This window comes from Pongo pygmaeus, chromosome 13, assembly GCF_028885625.2.
Source record: "Pongo pygmaeus isolate AG05252 chromosome 13, NHGRI_mPonPyg2-v2.0_pri, whole genome shotgun sequence".
NCBI classification, from domain to species: Eukaryota; Metazoa; Chordata; class Mammalia; order Primates; family Hominidae; genus Pongo; species Pongo pygmaeus.
Genome location: NC_072386.2, coordinates 74,118,690 through 74,133,537, shown reverse-complemented (window position 1 = coordinate 74,133,537; position 14,848 = coordinate 74,118,690). Strand labels below are relative to the sequence as shown.

General features: G+C 43.9%; 1 long non-coding RNA gene across 1 annotated transcript in view; it reads right to left on the bottom strand.

Annotated features, from left to right (window-relative positions):
* The window catches only part of LOC129044090 (uncharacterized), a 137,912-nt gene extending 125,578 nt beyond the window's left edge, over positions 1-12,334 (bottom strand). Inside the window, exons 1-2 of the long non-coding RNA XR_008504604.1 lie at positions 12,031-12,334; positions 9,640-9,756 (exon numbers count right to left, since the gene is read on the bottom strand). This is a non-coding gene — a long non-coding RNA (uncharacterized LOC129044090). The remainder of the gene's footprint in view (positions 1-9,639; positions 9,757-12,030) is intronic.
* Between the last annotated feature and the right edge of the window lie 2,514 nt (positions 12,335-14,848).

The window sequence follows — 14,848 nt, the reverse complement described above, 5'->3', positions numbered from 1 at the left end:
TACTTGACTGCAAGCCAACATTGAGAAGACTTCATTCACTCAGTTGAGAAAAGGTGCCAATTCAACCAGAAACCTGTTTTCTCCCACCAGCATGAAACTGCTTTTGCAAAGATTAAGACAGTGAGAGAAGCTTAGCATGGCTTCCTCCATCTTGCCTCTAGCCTCACAGGATGCCGGTCTCTTCATTCCTGGCTGTAAGCCAGGGAGGAATTTAGTTCATAGTTTAACTTTGAAGAAAGGATGATAATAGCCCCTTCCCTAAAACTGATTCCTTCTTTGTTGGGGAGTGAAATTGTCCTTGTAAGACTAATGAACAAACATAAGAAAATGTTTTTTGCTAAAATGTAGGCATAGTTTTGATAATTCCTTACTGCTCAGGAGTCATGTGGCCAGAGGTCACAAAATTTGTGACTTCCCCAATTGCTCCTATAGATAATATCACTATTGTAGAACCTATGATTGGTCTTTTGAGATATTTTCAGACTGACCCAAACTGGATTCATGATTCATGACTCAACGGGTCCTGTGGCACCCACCCCCCACCACCCCAAGGTAACCTCAGTGCACAAGGGCCATTTTCCACACCCCTATGATTGCATTCCCCAGCCAATCAGCAGCACCCATTCCCTAGTCCCATGCCCACCAAACCATCCCTGAAAAATCCTAACTTTCAAGCCTTTGGGGAGACTGATTTGAGTGATAATGCCAGTTTTCCACATGGTCAACTTCATGTCAATTAATCTCTTCTTTACTTCACTACCACAGTCTCAGTGAATTGGTTTTGTCTGTGCACCTGTCAGGAAGAACCCTTCAGATGATTACAAGAGTTGAGCACATCTGGGAAATTCAAATCAACTTCCCCAGTCCAAAGAACAGTGGGAACACACAGTCAGGCATGGCGACCACTTCCCACAAGAATGCCTACGTACCAAGCATATCTCCAGCTTGCTCTAAAAAATCTAGGTAACATATGGCTGTGCAAACAGAAGTTGTATTTTTCTAGCCTCTGAAAAAGAAAAAATTTATAGACTTTAGAAATCTAAACCCCTTCTAGGAAGTTAAAATATATCCTATAGGAATGAAAGAAAATCTCTCAGAATTGTCATATTGCTTGTGATTCAAGCATTTTATCAAAAGTTTTCTTTCCATTTCTAAGAAAGTTATTTTCTTCAAAATGCATACAGCAGCTAATCTGAAGGGAAAGGACAATATAAAACTTTGTTTATCTTCAACAGAAAAATGCCTACAAGTAATCATTATTACCATGTCATTTGGATGGGCAATTATTGATTTGAAAACCCACCAATAACAAATATGGTTAATGAGACCACTCCACCCACCATGAAACTTGTCAGGACTCACAACCAGAAACTATCATTAGGACTCACAACCAGAAACTATCATTAGGACTCTTCATGAGAAGAACCACCAGCCAACCCCAGTCAACCAAAGGATCCTTTGTAGAACTGGCCAGATTGCATACTGGTGCCACTGATCAATGAATAGTGAAAGGAAAATTTAAAATTCCTCCAGCCTCTTGTGAGAACAAAATATCACAGAGAAACAGAGCAGAGGTGAAGGTCCCATAATCTTTCAGTCCCTGAGGAAAAGGGCATCCATACTAGTGACCACCCCTTTACCACTGCCTCACTCACATGCACACAAAACTTCAACACCATCTCACTTGAGACTCTTGACCTCTGCGGGGGCCCTTGATAGGTGAAGTTTCTTTGCCCAGTGCAGATGCACCCCTGACGGTAGGAGGAGGGCAGACGCTCAAACTGCCTCCTGTGACTATTGTGGATGCTACAGGGAAAGGAAGCCCAGGGCTCCAGCAGATGAAGTCTCAGGTCTCCTGCTGGATTTACCACCATCATTTGTCTTTGACTGGAAGAATCTCAATGAGGAGCAGCTTAAGAATCAAATGGGCTTGCACGGAGGATGAAGAAACTGCCATTTGGGAATTAAATTCAATCAGATTTTTGCAAAACCCTGAGCTTTCAGCAATACATGAAGAATGATTTATTGGAGTCATGACTATGAGTGAAACATTATGCTTTGTTATATAAACACAAATAAGCAAGCTCCCCAACCTCAGGGGGCTTATATTTGGCAGAGAAGGCTGACACATCCACAGCAAAAAGATGGTGGGGAAAATTTGCTTAATTGAGGAAAACAATCCTGTAGAAACCCACAGGTGGAAACAATTAATTTCAATAAGAAAAACTGAAATTAAATTTTGTTGGTTTCCCCCACAAACTCAAAAGGAAGGATAGGGGGCATTTGGAACTCAGGGAAGAAAAGAAATGGAAAGAAGTTACACAGAAGGGAGAATGAGCCCCTGCAATGTGGCAGCGGGCAGAGGCCCCAAGAAAAAGAGAAGACAAGAATGAGCCATGTGCCCCTCTGTTCTCCTCAAGCCTTCAGTAAAAGTCTATAACACAGCAATCATCTAGAGAGTGCTGTGGGACAGAAAAAAAAAAAAGGACTGGACTGGGTCAATGCTTGGGGCACACAAGACAGACAGGACCATTTTATGCCTCTGGGATGTGAAAATCTTAGAAAATGTATTTGGAAGATTGTGTTTGAATATTAAAGAAACAGAGACCAGAGGACTTGGCAACCTTTGTGTTTCACACATAGAAATGGTAAAGTAATAAATTTTAAAATGACAGTGGGAGTGCAAAGGAAGGAAATGGCTTTGACATTCTGTAACACTGAGCTGGGGAATGAACCACGGTTCATACTTTCTCTCATAGTCCTGTTATTTCATGCTGGTCTTCTCTGCTTAAAACACCTTCTTAGGGTTCACCCAAATGCTACCTCCTTCAGGAAGTCTTTGTGACCCTTTCAGGCAGACATGGGTTAGATAGTTCAGGCTGCTATAACAAATTAAACATTAGAAATTTATTTCTCACTGTGGTGGGTGTCCCAGATCAGGGTGCTGGCATGGTCAGAATCTGAGGAGGGCCCTTTTCCTTGTTCACAGATGGTGCCTTCTCACTGTGTCCTCACATAGTGAAAGGAACAAGCTAGCTCTCTGAGGTCTCTTTATAAGGAAACTTATCCCATGCATGAGGGCTCCACCCCCATGACCTAATCACCTCCCAATACTATCACATTGGAGGTTAGGGTTTCAACATACGCATTTTGGGAGGACATAAACATTCTGACCAAAGCAGCAATCCTCCCATGCTGTCAGTCACTTACCTCAATTAATTCCATGATCCAACTGCCTAATAAATGCTCATTCCCTGAACAGCCTCCCCTCTAAACAGTAATCTAGACTCAAGAATAGGAGCTGTGTGTCTTTTTATCTGGGTCACCTCAATGCCAAGCACATTAACTAGCACACAGCCAGTCTTAATCAAAGTTTCTGTAAATGAGGAGTGGGCAGTAAATGGAAGAGAGGAATAGTTTAACTGCACTGTGAAAGATGATTCTGGTTTGATTAAACAGAGAAGAGATCAAAGACACTCTAAGAAAAGGAAGCACAGGAAGGAGGAACATAAAAGGAATGGTCTGGTTCAACATGGTGGCCGGAATGAATGCACACATCTCTGTTCTCTTCTGAAATCCCACTGACTGCAAAGAATTTTTTAAAAACTGTGAATTCGGTCAGGTGCAGTGGCTCATGCCTGTAATCCTAGCACTTTGGGAGGCCGAGGTGGGTAGACTGACTGAGCTCAGGAGTTTGAGACCAGCCTGGGCAACATGGTGAAACCCCGTCTGTACTAAAATACAAAAAATTAGCTGGGCATGGAGGCATGTACCAGTAATCCCAGCTACTCAGGAGGCTGAGACAGGAGAATCACTTAAACCTGGGAGGCAGAGGTTGCAGTGAGCTGAGATCATGCCACTGCACTCCAGCCTGGGTGACAGAGCAAGACTCCATCTCAAATAAATAAATAAATAAATAAAAACACTGAATTCATAACACAAATAGGATTAGCATTGTCAACGTATCTCTGACTATGGAGCAGCTAGATCCTGGATACTACTTCTACCCAATTACACCAGGGTGCTGCTGTCTCTCACCTTTGGCAGGAGATTAGAGAGTTGTTCCCTGCACAGATCCTGAACAAGAATCTCACACCCTAGGACACTTGACCCTCAATGCACATGCTATGTGCTCCTTTGCCATGCAATATATCAATTATGTGTACACCATGTACTTCCTGTACCCGATACCAGATCCTTCAGCAACTCCAGCCCAGATCCTGGCCACCCCCCCCATGGAAAAGTCCAGCTGTGGGCTTATGACCAGTAGAGCCCACCAGTTGGCAAATCCATCCATGCACCCAAGTTCACCCAGAAGTTTAATCACCTTTCTTTCTCGTGACCTACTATTAAATAAAATTTTTGAAAGCCTCACTTTATTCCCTTTTAATACAAATTTACTTACGGCATGCAGATGCCTAGTATTCATTTTAAAACATCATTTAAGGATGTTTTAGATTGTTTAAAGTTTAACCAGAGAAGACATCCAAAGGAAACAGGAGAAACCTGACCCAAAACCATTTACTGGGGCTCGAGCATCCCCAGAAAGAAGCACAGAACTAGAGTCCCAATTACAGCAGCAGATGGTTTGGTTTGTAATAAAGAAATTCCTATAATCTGTAATTTTGTTTTTAAACCAGAGTTTACTTTCTAAAGAAGCTTAGAAAATCTCTACAGAGACTATAAAAGGACTTCTGGGTAAAGATGAGAGGTTGACAATCTCCTAATTCTTACTAAAACAAATACTTTATTTTAAATCGAAAAAAATGTTATCCAAATTCCAACCAAGGAAAAGTAATATAATTTCCTGCCCTAAATTTCAAAAGTGGCCACAAACGAAAGAAACAGAAGATTCTCAAAAAACTTACGGAGTCTCTGGGGTCAGTTGGAAAATGCTCCTAGTTCTATACTTCCTCCTATGTCTAGGATTTTACATCCTTGTCTCTCGCCATGTGACGCTGCTGTACCTCCCACTGGAGTTAAGCTAGTGATGCACGCAGAGGTTTTAAATGTGCTTGTGTGTTGGGACTTGGTCTTTCATGCTCCTGTGATCCCAGGAGGTCACAACTCCCTTCCATCCTGGGTTCCAGAGCAGAGACATGGAGCATCCTGGAACCCATCTGAATCCTGGGTCCAGCCTGGCCCTGCCAAGACCAGCCTACACCCCACAGAGTGGAACTTACCTGCGGACTCCTGAACAGGAAACTCAACATGTGTTGTAAGCCGCTGAGATTTTGCAGTTGTTTGTTCCACCGCAAAAACTATTACAGGTTCCTAACTTAATCCCCATCTTTTATATGCAATATTAGAGAAAAAAGGTGCATAAACAAAAGTCTCAAATTCTCACTTACACCTGCTAATTTGTTTTTGTTGTTTTGTTTTAAGACGGCGTTTTGCTCTTGTCGCCCAGGCTGGAGTTCAGTGGCACGATCTTCGCTCACTGCAACCTCCGCCTCCTGGATTCAAGTGATTCTCCTGCCTCAGCCTGCCAAGTAGCTGGGATTACAGGTGCTTGCCCCCACACCGGGCTAATTTTTGTGTTTTTAGTAGAGACGGGGTTTCGCCATGTTGGCCAGGCTTGTCTTGAACTCCTGACCTCAGGCAATCCACCCGCCTCAGCCTCCCAAAGTGCTAGGATTACAGGCGCGAGCCACTGCACCCGGCCTAATTTGGAGAGAAGCCAATTGAATGGAGGTATAGCAGCCTAGGGGAGGGGAGGGAGGAAATCCTCAAGAGGAGAAGCATTGAGCTGCCACTATAAAATAGCAGGACCCCAGGAGAGGCAAGAAAACCATCAGAGGTAAGGAGGGAAGCGTTACCCACTCTGGGGTTTCCGTCCTTCTTGGGAATAGCACACTCCTAGGCAGAGAGAATCCTGGCATAGGACAAGCCAAGGCCTCCAAGGGAGGCTTTACAGAACCTCAGCAGAGCTCTCCTCCACCCCCAGGCACACACCCCCACCCCCTTGTTACATACAAGCCACAAAAATACACAGAAAATAATATTCAGTCTTCAGACTGCAAGTCAGAGAGAAAGACAAATAGATCTTAGAAAAGGTAGAAAATTCGAGAGAATTCATTTATACTATATTAAATTCACTAGAAAATGGACAGAGTGGTTTATGCCAAGCATGATCAAGATAAAAAGAAATGGCACAGGGGCTAAGCCAGCATGAAAACACAAGAAAAAGAGACAGAGGGAAGGAGGGAGGGAGAGGCAGACAACATAATTGAAGAGAAAACAGGCTGGGTGCAGTGGTTCACACCTGAGGCTGAGGTGGGAGGATCACTTCAGCCCAGGAGTTCGAGACCAGCCAGGGCAACAAAGGGAGACCATGTCTCAAAAAATAAAAATAAAAAAAAAAAGAAAGAAAAAAAAATTAATTTTAAAAAAGAAAATATAACCGAGGAAAAGAAGGCTAATTACCTGTGATTCCCACTACAAACAAATTTAAAGAAAACATGAACTTTATAAAACAATAAAGTCAAAGTGAGTAAGTAATGAAGGGAAATGAAAGAGAGGAAGGTGAAACTAAGGAAACAGAAGAGGGATCAAAACAACATCATTATAGAAATAAGGAGCAGGAATGGTGAGGAGAAGAGAGCAACCAAAATCAAAATTACTCACAACAAATAAAGGCTTGAGTCTACCATAGCAAAGGAAAGCAAAGCTATAAAAGCAATTGAGAGTATTATACAGGAACAAAGACAAAAACGGGTGTCCTTAAGATAACGAACTCGATAAATGGATTAAGAAGATAGTAATAAACAAAATAGAAGATTCCCGTAACATGAAGGGAGAACTAAACGTGAAGAATAACACAAACTGGGCTGGGCATGGTAGCTCACACCTGTAATCCCAGCACTCTGGGAGGCCAAGGCGGGTGGACCACCCAAGGGCAGGAGTTTGAGACCAGCCTGGCCAAATGGGGAAACCCTGTCTCCTCTAAAAATACAAAAAAAAAAAAAAAAAAAAAAAGCTGGGTGTGGTGGCGCACACCTGTGACCCAAGCTACTTGGGAGGCTGAGGCAAAAGAATTGCTTGAACCCAGGAAACAGAGGCTGTGGTGAGTGGAGATCGACAGAGCAAGACTCCGGCTAAAAAAAAAAAAAAAAAAAAAAAAGAATAACACAAACTGATATAATGTGATTAATAATGTCACACATTCTCAAGAAGAAATAAAATCCCAACAATGAAGAAAGGTTCCTTACTGCATCCGGGAAGAAAAAGAAGGGACCCGTAAGGGGTGAAAAAAGCTGTACTCAGGCTTCCCCAAACAATACCCAGGGGTAAAAGGCAAAGAGGTTCTAAGAAAAGAGACGACCCCAAGACTAATACACACAGCCAAGTAATCCCGCCAGCATGAATTCAAATATGGACCTTTCTTAAGAGAAAAGAACAGGAGAAATGTAGCAGCCACACATTATTGGGGAGATGGGAAAGTGGGACCACAAAACCCAATCAGTCTAAAACTGAATGGAGATACTGTGATGTTAAATGATGTAACACTTGATAGAAAGTGTGGCCTGGGAATTTTACAACTAGACAAGTTCTCCTTATCTAGAATAAAGCTAAGAGGAAAATCCCAAAATAAAACACCCATAAATTGTTCTTGAAAAAGTTACTAGGTAATGAAATCCAGCTGATTAAGAGAGGAATCAATATTTGAAAAAAAACACACACACACAGGGAATGGGCGGGGCACCATTCCATCAGAATATAATATGCCTATAATACCAGCATTCTGGAAGGCTGAGGCAGGTAGATTGCTTGAGCCCAGGAGTTTGAGACCAGACTAGCAACATGGTGAAACCCCTTCTCTACAAAAAATACAAAAATTAGCTCAGTGTGGTGGCACACACCTGTGGTCCTTGCACCAGATGGAGGTGCAAGGATCACCTGAGCCCGGGGGTGTTGACGCTGCGATGAACCATGATTATACCACTGCACTCCAGTCTGGGAGGCAGAGCAAGACTCCGTCTCAAACACACACACACACACACAAAGGAATGGAGCCGGATGTGGAGGCTCACGCCTGTAATCCCAGCACTTTGGGGAGCTAAGGGCGGGCAGATCACCTGAAGTCAGGAGTTCAAGACCAGCTTGGCCAATACAGTGAAACCACATCTCTACTAAAAACACAAAAATTAGCAGGGTATGGAGTGCACCTGTAGTCCCAGCTACTAGGGAAGCTGAGGCAGGAGAATCACTTGAACCTGTGAGGTAGAGGTTGCAGTGAGCCAAGATTATGCCACTGCACTCCAGCCTAGGTGACAGAGTGAGACTCCATCTCAAATAAATACATAAATAAATAGAGAAGCCTTACTATAAGAATCGGTGATGGGCATTTGCCTGTCTATTTTAACATCTAAGACCAAAAGACTCAAGTAACTGTGGTACAGAAGAGAATGTAAATAGCTTTGACCATTTAAAAACAATCGCATGAGTAATGAGACTTCAGAGGAGGCATGAGAAATGAAAGGATGCATATTTCCTGATTTGTCACAGTACAAGTTCAACTGCTGCATCCAAAATTGAAAACCAGAATTTTAACGAGCAAAAGAATTCCTAATCTTTTCATCATCTCTTTTCTTCTTAATTTTATCAGAATATTTTAGGAACTATTATCACCAGTGGTAAAGAAATATGGGTCTGAATTTCAGCAGTTCCTGCAGTCTCATTTCAGTTCATTTTCTTCAGTTAAATTCCAGTAAAATTGAATTTAAAATATTTTTAAATATAGCTTCCCTTTTTATAAGTGCTTCAGTCTCCTTCATGGTTTATGAAAAAAAAAGTGCTTTCATTTATATAAAATTATTTCTCTATTTTTTTTCTCTATAAGTATGTCCACAAAGACATGAGGAGGGAAAAAAGATTTAGAAATGACGAGCACCTAATATAAATGAGAGTAACTTTAGATCAGGGGTCTGCAAACTATAGTCTGCATACAAAAATCTAGCCCTAATAAAGTTTTATTGAAACACAGCCATGCCTATTTGTTTACATGTTGTCCATGATTGCTTTCACGCTACAGCTGCAGAGCTGAGTTGTGACAGAGACCATCTGGCCTATTTTAACAAAGACTAAAATATTAACAACCTTGGCCAGGTGTGGTGGCTCACCAAGGCGAGAGGATTGCTTGAGATCCAGAGTTCCAGACCATCCTGGGCTACATGGAGAAACTCTGTCTCTACAAACACAAAAAATTAGCTGGGCATGGTGGCATGCACCTGTGGTCCCAGCTATTTGCGAGGCTGAGGTGGGAGGATCACTTGAGCCTGGAAGATTGAGGCTGCAGTGAGCCGTGATCATGCCACTGCACTCCAGCCTGGGCCATAAAGTGAGACCCTGTCTCAAAAAAAGTAAAAATAAAAATAAAATATTTTATGACCTCTACATGTACAGCAAAACCTTGCAGAACCCTGCACAGAGATGGTGAAATTGGGAGCGGGGTGCTTGTTTTTTTTGTGTTTTACTTTCTTCTTCATTGTTATATTTGCAGAACATTTTTCAGTGAGCATTATAATTTTTAATAAAACAATGAAGCCATTTTTGTATTTTAGAAAGATTACTCTCTACTCACATATCAAGGTACTAGTCTGCTATAGATAAGAAGTTAGGCCAAATGACCTAGCTCACCTAGGCTTCACTCCCTTCGAGAACAAGGCTCTTCCATCAGAGAAGCTCGTGTTCCTCTGAAGCCTCCAGACAGAGCGAACTGGCTGCTGTAGCAATCTGTGCAGGTTTGGCAGGTGCCTGTCGGAAGGAGCCAGTTATGTCACTGGTTTTGGCAAACAATTTGAGAACTCTCCAAATAAGACTATGGATCAGGGAAGGCAGAGGAGGAGGAAAAAAAAAAAACAACTTTCTATTTAGCATTTGCCAGAATTACAACCTTCAGTAAATACCACATAACTCATTAAGAAATTCCTCATTTACTGAAACTAAAATGGAAGCGGCCCAAGAACCAGAAGAAAAGCAAAGCGAAGCAGTCCCGCTCATGTGTTTCAAATCTATTTCTCAACTGCATGCTAATTTTTCTGTGCCCAAATAAAGGCCTGTTCTCAAGGACTCAAATTATGAAATGTTTCTGATTCCACACAATCCAAAGAATAGTCAGAGGCTATGAAATTCCATCTGATCCACTTGTGAGAGACCCTGTCACACTGAAGACCCCGAGACAAAAGCAGCCACCCACCTGTGACCACCACTTTGAGCCTCTGCCCTTCGGCATCTGGGCCTTCCCACTCCAAGGAGCTTTCCAGCAAAAAACCTCCCTGACTATTTAAGCCACCAAAGCAATCCCAGCATGGGATAAACGCTCACCCCTGCTCTGCCTATCACCTCACCAGGCATACATTATTAATTAATTATGGAGCATTCCAAAGGCACAGGGGCATCATTCTGCAGGATGAGCTATCAGCCCTTAGAAACCAGGAGAAAGATTAAGACCCATGAATTAAGAGTTTTCATGATTCAGGATGTTTTCTGTCTTGAAATAATTAATAATGTTGATTTTATTCCCTCATTGGGTAAATGTGCTTATTCCAAGAACAGTAAATCTCCACGACTCCAATAGCAATCAGAATAAAAAGCTTTCCAACAGAAATTTTCTGCTTCCTTTCTGATTAGAAAGCAACTTTATTTTTTAGGGAAAGGCAAAATCTGTATTATGGACCATTTTTACTAAAAATGCCAACTAATCAACACACTATATCTGAAAACAGAGAACTATGAAACATTTTTTTTCATGCCTCTTCAGGTTTCTTACACAATCAAAAGGTTTAAAACTCAGGTTTGATAGGTAATAATAATCAAATTATTATTATTATTTAAGACAGAGTCTCACTCTGTTGACCAGGATGGAGTGCAATCGCACGATCTTGGCTCACTGCCATCTCCGCCTCGCAGGTTCAAGCGATTCTCTGGCCTCAGTCTCGAGTAGCTGGGATTACAGGTGCGTGCCACCAGGCCTGGCTAATTTTTGTATTCTTACTAGAAACAGGGTTTTGCCATGTTGGCCTGGCTGTTCTCGAACTGCTGACCTCAGGTGATCTGCCTGCCTCAGCCTCCCAAACTGCTGGGATAACAGGTGTGTCTGAAACCACGCCCGGCTATCTTTCTTTAAAAAAAAAATTTTTTTCACTCTGTCCTTCTGGTTTGAAACGTTAGTTGAACATTCAACACAAGTCGAAGTTGTCTATGAAAAACGCTTATAAATTCTTACGAATCAAAAAGAAGATATTTCTTCTGAAGATTTTTTGCTCAAATATTGCTGTTCCTTCCTATTTCATTATCAGTCATCCAGATTTTCAGCAAAATCAAGGCTATTCTCCCAAATGCACATAATATTCTGTTTTGCACTGCCTTACCACCCATCACAATCTCACAATCTCACAAAATCCCGTTTTTATTTATTGTATTTATTTTTTTAAGACAGGGTCTGGCACTGTCACCCAGGCTGGAGTACAGTGGCACAATCTTGGCTCACTATAGCCTCTGTCTCCCCAGCTCAAGTGATCTTCCTGCCTCCGCTTCCCTAAGTAGCTAGAACTGCAGGCATGTGTCACGGCGCCCAGCTAATTTTTGTATTTTTAGTGGAGACAAGTTCTCACCATGTTGCCCAGGCTGGTCTCAAATTCCTGAGCACAGGCCATCCACCCACCTCAGCCTCCCAAAATGCTAGGATTACAGATGTGAGCTACCTCAAACCAGCTAAAAACCCTTCTAAAAAAAAAAAAAGAAGAAGAAAAACACCACCCCGACCACATGGCTATAAATTTTTTTTTTTTTTTTTTGAGACAGAGTCTCCCTCTTGCCACCCAGGTTGGAGTGCAGTGGTGCGATCTCGGCTCACTGCAACCTCTGCCCCTCTGGTTCAAGCGATTCTCCTGCCTCAGCCTCTCGAGTAGCTGGAATTACAGGCCTACACCCCCACCCCAGACTAATTTTTGTATTTTTAGTAGAGACGAGGTTTCACCATGTTGGCCTGGCTGGTCTCGAATTCCTGACCTCAAATGATTCACCCACCTCAGTCTCTGACAGTGCTGAGATTGTGTCCGGAATTGGTGGGTTCTTGGTCTCACTGACTTCAAGAATGGAGCTGCCGACCCTCGCAGTGAGTGTTACAGTTCTTAAAGGCGGACGTGTCTGGAGTTTGTTCCTTCTGATGTTCGGAAGTGTTGAGTTTCCTTCCTTCAGTGTGGGTTCGTGGTCTCGCTGGCTTCAGGAGTGAAGCCGCAGACCTTCGTGGTGACTGTTACAGCTCATAAAGGCAGTGTGGACCCAAAGAGTGAGCAGCAGCAAGATTTACTACAAAGAGCAAAACAACGAAACTCCCACTATGCAGAACAGGACTCCAACCAGTTGCAGCTGCTGGCTGGGGCAGCCTGCTTTTATTCTCTTATCTGGTCCTACCCACAGCCTGCTGATTGGTCCATTTTACAGAGAGCCGATTGGTCTGTTTTACAGAGAGATGATTGGTCCATTTTGACAGGGTACTGATTGGTGCATTTATAATCCCTTAGCTAGACATAAAGATTCTCCAAGTCCCCACCAGATCAGGTAGACACAGAGCACTGATTGGTGCATTTACAAACCTTAAGCTAGACACAGGGTGCGGATTGGTGCATTTACAAACCTTGAGCTAGACACAGAGTGCTGATTGGTGTATTCACAATCCCTTAGCTAGACATAGAGGTTCTCCAAATCCCCGCTAGACTCAGGAGCCCAGCTGGCTTCACCCAGTGGACCCCACACGGGGGCGGCAGGTAGAGCTGCTTGCCAGTCCTGTGCTTTGCACCCGCACTCCTCAGCTCTTGGGTGGTAGATGGGACTGGGTGCCCTGGAGCAGGAGGCGGTGCTCATCAGGGAGACTCTGGTGGCAGAGGAGCCCACCGCGGGGGTGGGGGCAGGCTCAGGCATGGCGGGCTGCAGGTCCCCAGCCGGCTGGTGGGGAGGCAGCTAAGGCCCAGTGAGAAATTGAGCACAGTGCTGGTGGGCAGGCACTGCTAGGGGACCCTGCGCACCCTCCGCAGCTGCTGGCCCGGGTGCGAAGCCCCTCACTGCCGGGGCCAGCGGGGCTGGCCGGCGGCTCTGACTGTCGGGCCCACCAAGCCCACGCCCACCTGAAACTCTAGCTGGCCCGCAAGTGCCGCACAGAGCCCGGGTTCCTGCCCGTGCCTCTCCCTCCACACCTCCCCGCAAGCTGAGGGAGCCGGCTCTGGCCTTGGCCATCCCAGGAAAGGGCTCCCACAGTGCAGCAGAGGGCTGAAGGGCTCCTCAAGCGCCACCAGAGTGGGCGCCCAGGCAGAGGAGGCGCGGAGAGCGAGCGAGGGCTGCTGTCACCTCTCAAGATTACAGGCTTAAGCCACCACACCTGGCCAGCAATTAATCTTTCTAAAAAAAAAAAACAAAGAAAACTCTTAGACATATTTTTTTTTTAAATTGAGACAATCTCACTCTGTTGCCCAGGTTGGAGTGCAGTGCTACAACCTCCGCCCCCAGGTTCAACGGATTCTCCTTCTTCAGCATCCCCAGTAGCTGGAATTGCAGGTGCCCGCCACCACGCCCAGCTAATTTTTGTATTTTTAGTAAAGACAGGGTTTCACCATGTTGGCCAGACTAGTCTTGAACTCCTGACCTCAAGTGATCTGCCTGCCTCAGCTTCCCAAAGTGCTGGGATTACAAGCATGAGCCACTACACCCAGCCCCCAGTTCCTTTTTTGCCCTTCCATCTGCTGCTATGTGAGGACACAGCAAGGAGGCACAGCATGAAGAATGGGATCTCGGCAGACACCAAATCTGCCATTGCCTTGATCTTGGCCGTCCCAGCTTCTAGAAATGTGAGAAAATAAATTTCTGGTTTTTATAAATTACCTAGTCTTGGGTATTTTGTTATAGCAGAACAAATGAACAAAGACATACACTGAACATTTTGAATGATATGTTGTAGAGACTCTTGATTTTGTTTTTCTCTAAAAACTGTGATTTTTTCTGATAAGCAGTTAAATTACTAACATGTCATATTGATCCTGTCAAGCCTTGGGATTTGGCTTTCTTAAGGCAGGTCTATTTCATCTTTGCTCTCAGCCCTACAGCATGTCCCTTATTCCTAGGACATAGTGATTTCCCCTAAGGTGAGTGTTGTTTTGGGTCTCAAATAAATGTTCCACTCTACTTTAGTTGAATCAGAACTCCAACATCTCCCTAACAGATCAAACTTCTAAAATCACTGTTTACCTCTCAGTCCCCTAGAAGCTGTTCTCAGTTAGACTTTGCAGAGTCTCAGTCAGTAAATATGCAACTAAAGATCTTGCCAAGGACCTGAAGGAAGCTCCTATACAGATTTCTGATTGTTTCTCTTCAATTGCCTTCTCTCTGGTATCAAACCTGCAAGTTCAAGCAGTCTTAGCTACTCTCACTTTCTGTCTTCATTTTCTCCACCAGGCAAGACTTCAACTATCTGGTTGGGCTCCATTTCCCTACAGTTTGGAAAATGCCTCAAGCAAACAAGCAAAAAGTCAGTATTGGTTAGGCATGGTGGCTCATGCCTGTAATCCCAGCACTTTGAGAGGCTGAGGCAACATGGTGAGATCCCATCCTTACAAAAAAGAAAAAATTAGCCGGTCATGGTGGCACATGTCTGCAGTCTCAGCTACTCAGGAGGCTGAGGTAGGAGGATCACTTAAGTCCAGGAAGTCGAGGCTTCAGTGAGCCATGATCGCACCACTGCACTACAGACTGGGTGACAGAGCAAGACCCTGTCTCAAAAAAACAAAATACAGGCCAGGCATGGTGGCTCATGTCTGTAATCCCAGTGTTTTTGGAGGCCAAGGTGGGTGGATCA